General features: G+C 42.9%; 1 long non-coding RNA gene across 1 annotated transcript; it reads right to left on the reverse strand.

The window, feature by feature from the left end:
- Positions 1 to 514: 514 nt before the first annotated feature.
- On the reverse strand, positions 515 to 5,174 carry LOC117494882. The gene is made up of 7 exons (XR_004557129.1): positions 5,152 to 5,174; positions 4,201 to 4,245; positions 3,694 to 3,741; positions 3,050 to 3,136; positions 2,522 to 2,711; positions 2,016 to 2,126; positions 515 to 1,630 (listed from the first exon to the last, which is right to left on the reverse strand). It is a non-coding gene; the product is annotated as an uncharacterized LOC117494882 (long non-coding RNA).
- Between the last annotated feature and the right edge of the window lie 9,007 nt (positions 5,175 to 14,181).

Consider the following 14,181-nt stretch of genomic DNA (forward strand, 5'->3'; position numbering starts at 1 on the left):
GTCTGAGATAAACAGTATACAGTTGGGCAGAAAAGCAAACTGCCTGCAATTTTTCAAACTGCAAGCAGTTTCCAGCTTTTCAAACTGGAACAAGAGAGCAGCGGAGAAGTAACGGGGCAGAAACCCTCCTTTTTACGCAGCGGTCCAGACATAGACATCAAAAACATATTCAGTGTGCAGTTCCTTTGGCATTAGGGCAGGGATATCTAGATACTTTCCAAGGTTTGACATCATGAATTGTGCTACTTTTAAAGCGAGCAACGATGTTTTCAAATCTGTAATCAAAAAGGTCCGCAAAAACATTTAACACCAGGAGTGGATTGAGGAGTGCGAGTGCCTATCTCCAGAACAAAAAGCACCTAAACAACGACATGTAGAGCTACGTGAAGAGCAGGTAGTAGACCAACTGAAAAAGTATCACCATTCAAAAGCTTTCTTGAAACAAAGCAGAGAAATTATGACCGTTAGTGGCCACAGGTGCGAAAGCTCTCTCCAGAGCTACTGGGGTTGCTTCGCGTCGGGCCGAACCACGCCCCTTAACTGTGATATAATGGCCATATACCACGGCCTGTCGTGAGCTATTGCTTAATTATATACACATACTTATACTCAAATGATTATTTCCCTACCTCCCATTAAATCAGATGTTCTTTATGCTATAAACAACCGCAAAGACGCGGAGGAGCCATCTCTGCTTAATCATCGGGGCAGCGCAGCATCCACTGCTATGGAGGCTAAGGGCCTTTTCACGTAGAGATAGCAGGTAAGCCCTGATCCTTACGGCTTCTCCGCCCCGCTTTCCCCTTCGTCTTGGGCGCTTCCTCTGGGGGATGGCATATACCTGGCGGCGCAGGTATGCTTGAAAAAAGTGGAGGAGGAGGATTCGAGGTTGGCTCTCCTAAACATTGCTCTAATACCCCCTCCTGAAACGCTTTGATTTCCATAAGCGACTGGCGGTCATAAACTAGTAGAGCAGAGACATTCTGACAAAAAACACAAAACAATAAAACTACTAGAACTAATAAAAGGCTGAACAGGGCTGGGATATGTCTCGCCGTGCCACTGCTGGCGCCATCTTTGCTTCAGGTCTAAAAAGACCATGGAGTTTAATCTAAAAAGCGAAGTAAAGCATTTACAATTTCAGGCACTTTATCCCAAATTCAAGCACCATTGCCAAAATTCCAGCACTTTTCAAACCTTGAAAACACCACATAACATTTCAAGCATTTTCAAGGATTTCCAGCACCCGTGGGAACCCTGAAGAGAGCATGGATAACGGCTTCAGATCCCCGTCTGAAAGGGCTCTGACGGAAATGGAAAGCAATACAAATTCTGAATATAGCTTTAAATCCCTTAAACTAGCTGCCTTTATAGAGACAGGTGTACACATTTATTAAGATGTATTTACTTATGAACTAAAAGTCACATTAGCTAACAACTGTAACCTGTAACAATCATTTTCGCTGCTACCACTGAAGTTCACTGCTCTGCTTCTGTGAGGCGACTCCCCTTGATTATGTCATCTACTGCCTGAATAGGAACCTCAACACAACACTACTAGAACACACCGAGACCATGGAGTCCAGGTCTCTCCAGGTCCGTCCAGGGTCCTGCATCTATCCCTGGATCTCTGGAGAACAAACACAATCAGTAAGTGATGAACAATGCAAGTGTTGTAATGCACGTTACCACATTAACTTGTAGATGTATAGAGTTATATCCCATCTAAGATAATACATAGAATCTTGCAGTTTGAAAGTGTAATGGAAATGATGATGAAGAGTTATTAAAGCTACAGGGAAATCCATGGAGCCGTCGCTCTTCATGAGCACACAGCTCGGTGCAGGAGAATCCAAAGGGAAAGGAAGAAAACCTGGACTAATAGAGTCTGATATGGATCATCTAAAGATAAAGGAGCATTACATTTAAATAAAGAATAAGGACGAGGATAGTTACACTCTGAAGACAGTTCAGCTCAAAAGGTTCTGTTGACCTACATAGACATTGACTCTTACCGTTAGAAAGAAAAAGGGAAATCCATGGAGCGGTCACTTTTTCTGGACACAAAGCTCGGTGCAGGAGAACCTGCTCTTATCTTCTCAGCACTGAAGTCAATGCTGCGATGACTGACAGGGAGAAATGTTAGGAGTTTATATATTTGTACTTAAAGAAACCCTCAATGAGCCTTTTAGGTCTTTGGCCTCTCATTGCATATTCTTCTATTACTGGTTTTAATTTGTGAACATTATTTATTTATTTGATCAATAAATCAATGAAACAGCACCAAAATATACAGATTAAAATCCAGCCTTTGAATGTAAACTGGACTTGGATTATTTAAAGAGAGAATTACAAGTTGATTAATAAATTACTTGTTATATTCCATTTCCTAATTCTTGTTTTTTTAAAGACCAAATCTTCATTTTGAAAGTCAAAATTGAATGTAAAAGTATTCCTGTTTAATAAAGTAGAAAAACAATTCATTCAGGTTTCCCTGATAACAATCAGGAGAAGTGAATACCTGGGGAAGAAAGGAAGAAGGGACCAGAGCTTCTCCCTATAAGAGGAGAAGAAATAATGACAGAAGTTATTTTATTCCTACAGTTCCTCTTCTTTCTTGTGGTATTTCTTAATTAAACATCAATGAAAACGTGTTATTATCCCAGTGTGTTGACTTCACTCTGCTTTCATCAGCATGTCCAATCTGCCCACTGATAACACATAGAAACCAGATACATGTGTTGATGAAGCTTAGTATATATATTCAACCTTTACTCTATATGTACTTTCACCTGTTAAAGTTCAGAGTTTATCTTGTGTCATTTTAGTTTGTTATGATTCATACTATCACTACATGTTTATCTGTATTCTATATATTTCCATAATATAAAGAAAAATCACATTTCATTTAAAGAAGAAATAAGGACTAGGCAAATAGATATAAATCAACAATGCAGGAAAAGTAAAGTAGTGTTAAATTATATAGTTTTACTCTCAAGACAATTCAGATCAAAAGGTTCTGTTGACCTTCATATACATGGACTCTTACCGTCTGAGAGCCAAGCGTTCTTCCTTTAACTCCTTCTCCCTGATCTCAGGTCTCTTTGCAGGAGGATCTTCTCTCTCCTCCTCAGCCCTGCAGAGATGGAGCGTTGACAGACAGGTGGAAGGTTCAGGAGCTTACTGACTAAAACATGGTGTTACAAATGTCCTCCCATAGCAAAACATGTTTGACAAAGGAGGTCAGCTGGACTAGTGTTTCTCAAATGGGGGTGTGTGTACCCATCGGAGCACTTTGGAGTACTCTGGAGGGGCTGAGAGATTAAAGAAGAAGTTACATTACATGATTCTTAGTTATTTATGATTTTCAAACTTATCAAAACCTTAAAAACATATTTATTCAATATTCCTGTTTCTAATGCAGTCATTAACACTGCTCTAGAACAAAGGCATTGCCTTCAGGATAAGGTTTGTTCAGCTAGTTTCAATGTTGAATATTGATGTGATGTTGAAACTAGCAGCACTTTGCCATGAATGGAGTTATGGCAGGCTTCCTTTTTTTATTACCATGTTCTTTTTTAGTGAAGGAGGCGCTGATAGCACAGCACTGTGTTTCACCTTTTTCATTTGGGTTATTCAAATCAAAATGTCATGAGGTTTATAACCATGAACATGAAAAGGTCTTCATCTCACCTCTTTTTTGACCCAACTCCACCCATGGTGAAAGGGATGGTCGAGGAACTACAGAATAAAATACAAACACAAATCTTGCAGTCAAATTAAAATTGTATTGAAGAAGTATTCAGATTCCTTTTTGAATACATCATTGTATTTAAAGAGACGCTCAATGAGCCTTTTAGGTGTTTGGCCTCACATTGCATATTCTGCTATCACTTGTTTTACATTTTGAACATAATTTTTTTATGTGCTATTAATAAAACATCTCAATCAATGAAATAGCACCAAAATATACAGATTAAAATCCAGCCTTTGAATGTAAACTGGACTTGGATTATTTAAAGAGGGAATTACAAGTTGATTAATAAATTACTTGTTATATTCCATTTCCTAATTCTTGTTTTTTTAAAGACCAAATCTTCTTTTTGAAAGTCAAAACTGAATGTAAAAGTATTCCTGTTTAATAAAGTAGAAAAACAACTCATTCAGGTTTCCCTGATAACAATCAGGAGAAGTGAATACCTGCTGGAGATGATAGATGTACGAACACTGACCGAGAAGAGCAGCCTGTAAGAGGAGAAGAAATAATGACAGAAGTTATTTTATTCCTACAATTCTTCCCCTTTCTTTGTTAAAAGTAAAGAACTGGAATACAAAATGCAAGTAGATGTACTGCCATTAAAATATGTATATTTGACTCTGTGTTAAATACTCATTATGTAGAATGATTTCATTTCAGAACAATGTGTATTTCACAATTTGATTATACTTAATGACACATTAATGTGTTAATCATGTTTAATATAGTAGCTGTTGAAAATACATTTAATTTCAGCTCATTTATTAACTGTTTTTTATTAATTGATTGTTTTGTATCATAATGTATATTTTGTTGATTAATCGTAATATCATTAAATAAGTCAAGTGGATTAAATGTTCATTAATTCCCCCCTAAATGTAAGGCAGTAGACCTGAAGTAGCAGAAAATAAAAGTTAAATGCTTTAAAATTGTCCTGAATTACATTACATTTGTGTATTTCTTGTTAACTTAAATAATGTTTGATTAAATATGACAAGAGTTTCCTGTAATCGGAAATAACACATTAGTCGTATTAACAAAATGTCCGACAAAGATAAACAACATCTTTGATAGTAACAGTACTAACTGTAATTCAGCTTCGGTTGTTGTAACAATGTACAGCAACACAAAAACATCTCGACCAACCGTCACATTAACGGTTTATAAAGCCGTTAAAAAAAGTTTTCTAGAACAATGACGAAGTTTGTGCTAAGCTAACTGAGGCCAAGCTAGCATACACAGTTAAAGACATTTATAAACTAGATAGCATTCGAGGTAACGTTACAGCACGAGTAGTATTACATATATACATATTTAATATGTAGTGAGACTGAATCAAAGTGTTCAATAATATACGTTTATATGTCGATGGTTAAATCCGCAGTTCAGCTTACCTTTAGTGCGCACTGCGCAGCAGTTATTTGTGAAAGTGAAACTCAACATGACTCAAAACATAACAAGGAGATGTGACACGTCAGTTGGAGGTTGGTTGTATAGAAAACACACGGATTACAGGGAGTCAGACATTAATAAAATGCGTTTCTGAAATCAATTTTAAATTAAAACCTCACTGTAAGAATATCAGTCTTCTTATGGACCATTCAGGCGGATATAATTGATTTTCAGGCGGGTATAAAGTAACAAATACAGATGTTATTTGACACGAGAGATCTCAAAACTCTTCCGCCTGGTCCCGCCCAGTACTGTGCTGTGATTGGCTCGTTGCGTCTATGCGCTGATTTGATTGGATGCTTCTTTTTTTTACCAGCTTTCGGTGCACATATATTAAGGACTTTGACACCATTCATTGTTGCTCTCGATCTAGACTGTATATATAAAGGCTCTCGATATGTGTAACAGGTATGTGAAAGAACAGTGCTGGACAATTACACATAGGCATTACTTGAGTAAAAGAACAGAGTATAATAAGCAAACAACACGTTCTTTACAATCTACAATCGTAAATGAAGTATATAAAAGTGTATATAGAGGTTTTTTTACTAAATGTAAGAGATACCAGATAAATACATTTTTATAGCTTTTATGAGTTTTCTTGTCTTTCTGTAAGTCTCTACTGAAAAAGCTGATTATATGTCTAAGTAATAATCCCTTGTAGCGCAGGCTCCAAATATCTGCCTATAGAGAATGTGTTTGTGTGTTGTTGTTGTTGTTGTTGGTAAGGGATTTTATTTAAAAGTTGAATAGTTATATTATAAAACATGATCATTATCCGCCCTTGTTATGTCCAGTAATGTGTATTTAGAGTGTATAACTGACCTACTTTCTTTTATCTACAGGTGTAATTTCACAGTTTCACTTTTACTTGTGCCTGTGTAAAATATTCTAGTACTTTTCCATGATGTGTGAAGCCAGATGAAGCTGTGTGCTTAGGAATTCAGATGATAGACGAGACAGTTTTCTTTTTCAAAATACAATACAATACAACTTTATTTGTAGTGCACTTTAAAACCTCCAGACCAAAGCGCTGTTCAGAGAAATAAAGAAACAAATGAAATACAGAGATCACACAGCTCAGCTCACAAGCCATAGAGAGGCGAAGTCCCTCCCTTTCCGGGGGACCTCCATGGGACGTTCATTCGGAAAAATTATGTATTGAAGTCAATGGAGAGAGAAAAGTTATCTTTCGATCCCGTTTTAATTGTGCCATGAATTACACATATGATGTTTGTCAATTTAAAAGATAATTTCCATGAAAAATATGCAACTAGAAAGACTACAAATCCGGCCATCTTGGTGTTGGTGACGTGTGTTGTGCGAGACCAGAGATGTTCATTGAGCGGTTTCACACAAACAAAAGTCTTACTTCACAGTTTTACGACATATTTTCAATTTTTTTGACTTGCAAAATTATCTTTTAAATTGACAAACAACATATGTGTAATTCGTGGCACAATTCAAACGGGATCGAAAGAATAGATTTATATTGTGCAATTTCCCAAACTCTCATTAGTTTCTCATACAGCATCTCTGTATAGTATGTGTATTCACTCTCTGTCCTAAACGGCTTGTTGGAGCTCCTGCCCCCCCCCTCCCTATGAGCCCAGTGGCCGTCTGCGAGACAGCGAGACACAGTGACACCCAGCCCGAAACCAGCCCGGACACACACACACACCCGCAGCCTGGCTGGGAGTTTGTGTGTGTGCTCACACACCGACTCACAGCCTCGCCGCGTCCCGCCGTCTCAGGGAGGAGAAATCGGCGGAGCTGCAGCTGAGAAAAGATTGAGTGTGTGTGTGTTAACGTAACGGCTCCGCGGACGTAACCTAACGGCTCCACGGATTGGTCCATTTGGACCAATGGGTCCATTTGGGTATGGGCACGTCACTGTACCCAGGAAGAAAAAGAGAAATCCCCAACGAGGCGTTCTGGGGCAGCATAGACAGGTCTTTTCTGTGTTAGTTTTACTCGCTACAGGGTGTACTTTGAGGGTTTGTGACTCTGCAGAACGTTTACATGCAGAAAAAGCTTCATAACACAAGGGGACGGGTAATAACCGGAAAAGCATGACATGGGACCTTTAAGAGCAGTCATTTTATTTCCTACAGTACATTCACAAATCTTCACTTTTCAAATACATAAACATTAAACACTGAGAATAAGTTGTTGAGAGTTCAAGGTTTCCCTTATCAATGTCTGAAGTCTATTTCTTTCAGTTTGTGTTTTTTGGATAACTTTGTTAAATTGGTATAATTGGTACTTCCCACTAAAAAGGTAAAGAGGAATCTGGTGAAATTACATGAGTGAACAGAAGTGAAAACATATTACAACAATTAACAAAAATATCACATATTTAACAATGCATTTGGTCAAAGAAGTGGATTGTTTTTACAATTTCAGATTTTGAAACTCCTGATCTATTGTGTTACTATTACAATTAAAGGTGGGGTAGGTAATTCACTTCAGAAACACTTGTTATATTCCATGGAATGCTCTTAACATCCCGATAGCAATGAATATATTAAATGCTTTGACAACAAATCCATAAAAAAATGTCATCTGTGGAAGCCGTAGTACTGTAAAAAGCACGACCAATCATTTGAGCCGGCCCGGCTAAAATAACTGGATGGCCTACCTGCCTGTCAGCCTTCCATCTGTGCACAAACTTATCTCGTGCCCTCATTGGTCATGTGCGCGTTCGTGTGTGTTGGAGGAGGGGCTCTATAAGGAAGTCTGAAGGAAGGGGCAGACTTCTTCCGGATGTGTACTTTCAAATTCTAGCGCACTCGAGCTGGTTTCTCCATTCTTACCTACCCTACCTTTAAAAGTATAAATGAAACAGAGTACAGAGACAACTAAATGGTTCATTAAAATGTACATCAAGTCAAAGGCAAAGTCTACTTTATTGTCAATCTCAAAATATATTTGTACACACAGAAAGATCGAAATACTCTTTCACAGGTATACGAAAAAAACACATTGAAATGCAAGAACACTCAATATTTACAAAAAAACACAAAATAACCAATCCAATCAACAGGTTAACTGAAAATATAATTCATAAACTGGTAAGTAATATCTATTCATCACATACTTTTCAAACAGTGGAACTTATTATCCAATATATGAGTTCATAAAGTACACAGATCAGTGTTGGAAAAGTTACCAAGTACATTGAGTTAAGTACTATTAAGAGGTACTTGTACTTCACTTGAGTATTTTCATTTTATGCTACCATATATTTATATTCCACTAAAACTTGGGAGCAAATATTGTACTCTTTACTAATTTACATTTATTTGACGGTTACATATTTCTTTGCAGGTTAATATTGTTAATACAAATGTTAAATGAACTGATGAATTATAATGTACTATAATGGGAGACCTAAACTAAGATACTTATAATAATAATACATTGGATTTGTTTAGCGCTTTTCCTAATGCTCAAAGACACTTTACATCAAATCAGAAACAGTACAAAGAGTATAAGTCATTAAAGTCAGCTTTACCAGTTAATAAATATATATGTCAGATTAATGGATCAATACCTGGAAAGTGCTAAATGAGGAGGTTACGTGATATTTCATGACATATATCCACTGCATGACCTTATAGGTGCTGTTACGCCCGACTCATAGGCTGCAACAAAGATGGGAGACCAGACAAGTTAAGTGCAACAAAAAGCATATTTATTTACTATAACCAAAACCAAAGGTCTTCAAAGAAACCTAATAAACGTGAGTCAGTCATCAGTAATGATTGTGTGTCCGGGTGTGTGAAAATGTGCAGAAACAAAGACGCGGCCGTGTCCAACAGAAGAGTGAGAGGGCAGTATGGGTTGGTGTTGGCCTTTTAAGTAGACGGCCCAGGAAGGTTTCTCATTTCTCTATTTCCCCTCCTCGACTCCTATCCTCGACTCCTATCCTCGTGTCTTAGGCCACATTTACACGAGAACGAAACGGCTTGTATCTGCATAGTTTCTCTTGCGTATAGCCCCATTATTTACACAAGGCCGTAACAAACGGACCCCACAAACGATAACGGGTCCCAAGGTGGATAGATTTGCAAACGAAACTCTCTGGGGGGTCAACCAAGTCCGTGTAATCACCTCAATACGAATATTTCCTGAAAAAATAACGATAGCCCCACCTCTCCTGCTCACTGCTGTAGCATGGCCAGTAGCTACTGCTAGTGCTACTGCTACTGACCATGCTACAGATGTTAGTGCAAAATCTACAGCTCCTCTACCACAACCATCAGCAACAAGTGGACATGGAGAATTACATGAACTACATGTTGCTAAATCCACCGCGGGGCTTAAACAGAAGGGTAGCCATGGCAACATTGCTGCGGGGCTGCTCCGGGGTCTTCTTCACTGCTTTTGGTGTATTTTGGCGGAAGTTACAGTGCCACTTACAGGCCCGGCATATGTACTACAGCGTTTCCAGCGGTCTCGTGTGAACAGACACGTTAAATGAAACGAATGCATGTGAACGGAAGACTTTTTTGAAAGCGCATACTGTGCATAAACGCAAACGTTCCCATGTAAAAGCAGTCTTAGTCCCGCCCACAGGAGATGCGAGCGGAGGAGTCGAGGAGGGGAAATTAGAGAAATGAGAAACCTTCCAGGTGTGGCTCGTCAGGTTGATCACCTGAATGACAAACAAGAGCCAGCCAGCAGAACACAAAGGCAGAGACCCCTAGTGGAGTGGAGGGGGTCGTAACAGTGCCCAGTGGATTATGGTAGACTGAGGACTAGGGCTGGTGATACAATGATACCATGAATGAATACAGATGTGTAGTAACGTAATGAATTGGAAGAGCTGGAGTGTAATATATTGTTTAAAACAATAATAATATTTGCAGCCACTACAACAAAGAGCTTATATACAAACTGTCACAAACGAGCTGAGGACCAAAATGCAAAACACGGGGAAACCAGGGATAGTCTGTAACCAGCTTTATTGAAGGCAATAACTGGTAGGAGACGAAAAGGCAGGTAGTAGGCAAAGGGCTGGTCGGGGACAGGCGAGGGTTCCAGGAGAAGGCAAGACGGGAGTCGCAGGTACAGACCGGGTCAGGGAGCAGGCGTGGCAGAATAGTCCGGGTACAGGCAGGGTCAGGAATCAGGCGAGGCAGGCAGGTCAGGGACAGGCAGGGTCGGAACCGGGAGAGCAATCTGGGAAGTAATGCTGGAAAGACTGGCATGCTGCAAAGTACGATCTGGCACTGAGGTGAGAGTGAAGTGGGCCTATATACTACTGGAGCTGATGGGTGTAACAGAGTGAAAGAGAGACAGGGTGTGGCTACCAGGTGACTAAGGAATGTTAATGCAGAAAATAGGTGAGTGAGAAAGCAGACTGTGACAGAACCCCCCCCTTAATGGACGGCTCCCGACGTCCAAGACAAACCTACGGGGAAAAAAACAAATAAATAAAAAATCAACAAAAAACCTACAGACACCGGGTGGAAGGTGGGGGTATGGGAAAGGTTAATACTCATCTGAGAATGCTCTCTCGGCCTCCCCCTCCTGGAAATCCTCGTCCTCCTCAACTGAAGACGCCTCCCCCTCCTCCTCGATGAAGCCCCCGGTCCGTAACCGACGAGTACCCCCCGGCTTAACGCCTGGCTGAGCGTGGGTCCTAGAAGGCTGCTCCGGGTAGCGCAGGTGGAAGTCCCGGATGAGTTGAGGGTTGAGGATGTGACGAGCAGGAATCCACTGCCTCTCCTCAGGACCATAGCCCTCCCAGTCCACCAAATACTGAACCCCTCTTCCTCTGCGTCGGGAACGAAGTATACGACGAAGGGTATAGGTCGGACCCCCATCGATCATCCTAGGGGGTGGTGGTGGGGGAGCGGCGGGAATCATAGGACTCTCCCGGACAGGTTTAATCCTAGACACGTGGAAGGTGGGATGGATCTTCATGTTCCGGGGCAAATTCAGTCGAACTGCTGCAGGGTTAATGACCTTGACGATCTCAAAGGGTCCAATAAATCTGGGCGCTAACTTTTTAGACTCCACCCGAAGGGGAATGTTTTGAGTGGAAAGCCACACCCTCTGGCCTAGCTGGTACACAGGTGCCTTGGTGCGTCGGCGGTTCGCTGATGTGGCGTACCGGTTAGCAGACTGAAGCAGAGTAGTTCGAGCCCGCCTCCAAGTCCTCCGACAACGTCTGATGAAGGCCTGGACAGACGGACAGGTAACCTCTTTCTCCAATGCAGAGAACAAAGGGGGTTGAAACCCGTATGCACACTGAAAAGGGGAAAGACCAGTAGCGGAACTGATGAGTGTGTTGTGGGCATACTCCACCCACAGGAGTTGTTTAGACCAGGTCGTAGGATGATCGGAAGCCATGCAGCGGAGAGTGGTCTCCATCTCCTGATTCTTCCTTTCAGTCTGACCATTGGCCTGTGGATGGAAACCGGAGGTGAGACTGACCGTCGCCCCGATCAGTTCACAAAACTCCCTCCAAAACACAGAGGTGAACTGGGGCCCCCGGTCGGAAACCACATCAGTCGCCAGTCCGTGAAGGCGAAAAACGTGGAGAAGCATAAGTTCAGCCGTCTCCTTAGCTGACGGGATCTTAGGCAGGGGTACGAAGTGAGCCATTTTACTGAACCGATCCACCACCGTCAAGATGGCAGTATGTCCGTGGGACGGTGGAAGACCAGTCACAAAGTCCAACGAAATATGTGACCATGGGCGACGTGGAACCGGTAATGGATGAAGGAGGCCAGCTGGCGCTTGGTGAGAGGGTTTGTGCGGATTGCACACAGGACAGGCGTTCACAAACTCCCGGGTGTCAGCCTCCAGCGTAGCCCACCAGAATCGCTGCAAGACCATCCCTCTGGTACGTTGAATCCCAGGGTGGCAGGAAAGTCTGGAGCTGTGAGCCCACTGAAGCACCTCAGCCCTCAAAACCTGAGGCACAAACAAACAGTTAAGAGGACAAGAACTAGGACCGGGTTGGTCCACCAACGCAGTCTTAACCCTCTCCTCAATCTCCCAAGCGAGAACACCGATCACTCGAGGAGCAGGAAGAATAGTGTCCGGGATACCGCAGGTGTCTCCCTCCCTCCCGAACTGCCGGGACAAAGCGTCGGCCTTCACGTTGCGGGAGCCCGGGCGGTAGGAGAGGAAAAAATTAAACCGGGTGAAAAATAACGACCACCTGGCTTGCCGGGAATTCAGTCTTTGTGCCGACCTGATGTATTCCAGGTTCTTATGGTCGGTCCAAACCTGAAATGGCAGTTCTGTCCCCTCAAGCCAGTGTCGCCACTCCTCCAACGCCAACTTGACTGCTAGAAGCTCCCGGTTCCCCACGTCGTAGTTTCTCTCTGCCGGACTCAATCTCCTCGAAAAGAAAGCACAGGGGTGGAGCTTCTGATTCTCACCAGAGCGTTGTGACAGGATGGCCCCCACCCCTACGTCAGAAGCATCCACCTCCACCACCAACTGACCAGCAGGGTCTGGTACCTGTAGGATAGGAGCCGACGTAAACCGGCGCTTGAGGTCCTGAAAAGCCTCCTCTGCTGCATGGGACCATCTAAACGTTACCTTAGACGAGGTCAGGGCGGTGAGCGGGGCGGCCACGGTACTGTAGCCACGGATGAACCGTCTGTAAAAGTTAGCGAATCCTAGGAAACGCTGCAGCTCCTTCCGGGAATCAGGAACCCGCCACGAGGTAACCGCTGAAACTTTGGAGGGATCCATCTCCACACTTCCTTGACCCACGATGTAGCCAAGAAAGGCGACCGAAGAAGTGTGAAACTCGCACTTCTCCGTCTTGACAAACAGCGAGTTCTCCAGAAGTCTCTGGAGGACTGTCTGGACGTGATGGATGTGTTCCTTGAGGGTCTTTGAAAAAATCAAAATGTCGTCCAAATAAACAAAAACATAACGATCCAACATGTCCCGGAGTACGTCGTTCACCAACGCTTGGAAAACTGCAGGGGCGTTGGTAAGTCCAAATGGCATCACCAGGTACTCGTAGTGTCCTGAAGAGGTGTTGAAGGCGGTCTTCCATTCATCCCCCTCACGGATTCGTACCAGGTGATATGCGTTTCGTAAATCCAGCTTGGTAAAGATTGTTGCTCCCTGTAGTAACTCGAATGCTGACGAGATGAGTGGCAGGGGATAACGATTCTTTACCGTGACGTCATTCAGACCCCGATAGTCAATGCAGGGTCTCAGGGTCTTATCCTTCTTCGCCACAAAAAAAAACCCTGCTCCTGCGGGTGACGTGGAAGGACGAATAATTCCCGCAGCCAGAGAGTCATTGACGTACGTCTCCATGGACTTCCTCTCCGGTGCCGAAAGTGAGTACAACCGCCCCTTGGGTGGGACTGCGCCCGGATGTAGCTCAATAGCACAGTCATAGGGCCGATGAGGTGGGAGAGATGTTGCCTTAGTCTTGCTAAAAACCTCCTTAAAGTCCAAATACTCCGCCGGAACCCCTGTGACATCCGGAACCAGGTTAATATCCACAGATAGTTGAGGTGCAGCGGCCTGCTTGAGGCAAACCTGATGACAGGAAGAACTCCACCCTAGGATGGACCCAGTTGACCAGTCAATGTTCGGGTTGTGGCGGAGGAGCCATGGATAACCCAAAATCAGAGGAATCTTGGGGGACCGTAGCACATGAAACTGGATTGTCTCATGGTGGTTCCCCGACATGAGCATATGGACCGGTGTCGTCTGGTGAGTCACCGTTCCCAGCAGGTGACCGTCCAAAGCATTAGCCGGTACCGGCTGGGGCAACTGAATCTGTTGAATGCCCAGCTGTAGTGCGAGCTCCTCATCAATGATGCTGACATCTGATCCGGAGTCGATAAACACAGCCAGAGCCTGAGATGTGCCTCTCAGGAGAAGTCGAGCATGGCACAAAGGTCTTCCATTGGGGATCAGCTCAGAGGTTCGGCCCACCAGTATACTCCCCATTACTGATGGGCTCTGCCTTTTCC

This window comes from Trematomus bernacchii, unplaced genomic scaffold (genome assembly GCF_902827165.1).
Source record: "Trematomus bernacchii unplaced genomic scaffold, fTreBer1.1, whole genome shotgun sequence".
Taxonomy (NCBI): Eukaryota; Metazoa; Chordata; class Actinopteri; order Perciformes; family Nototheniidae; genus Trematomus; species Trematomus bernacchii.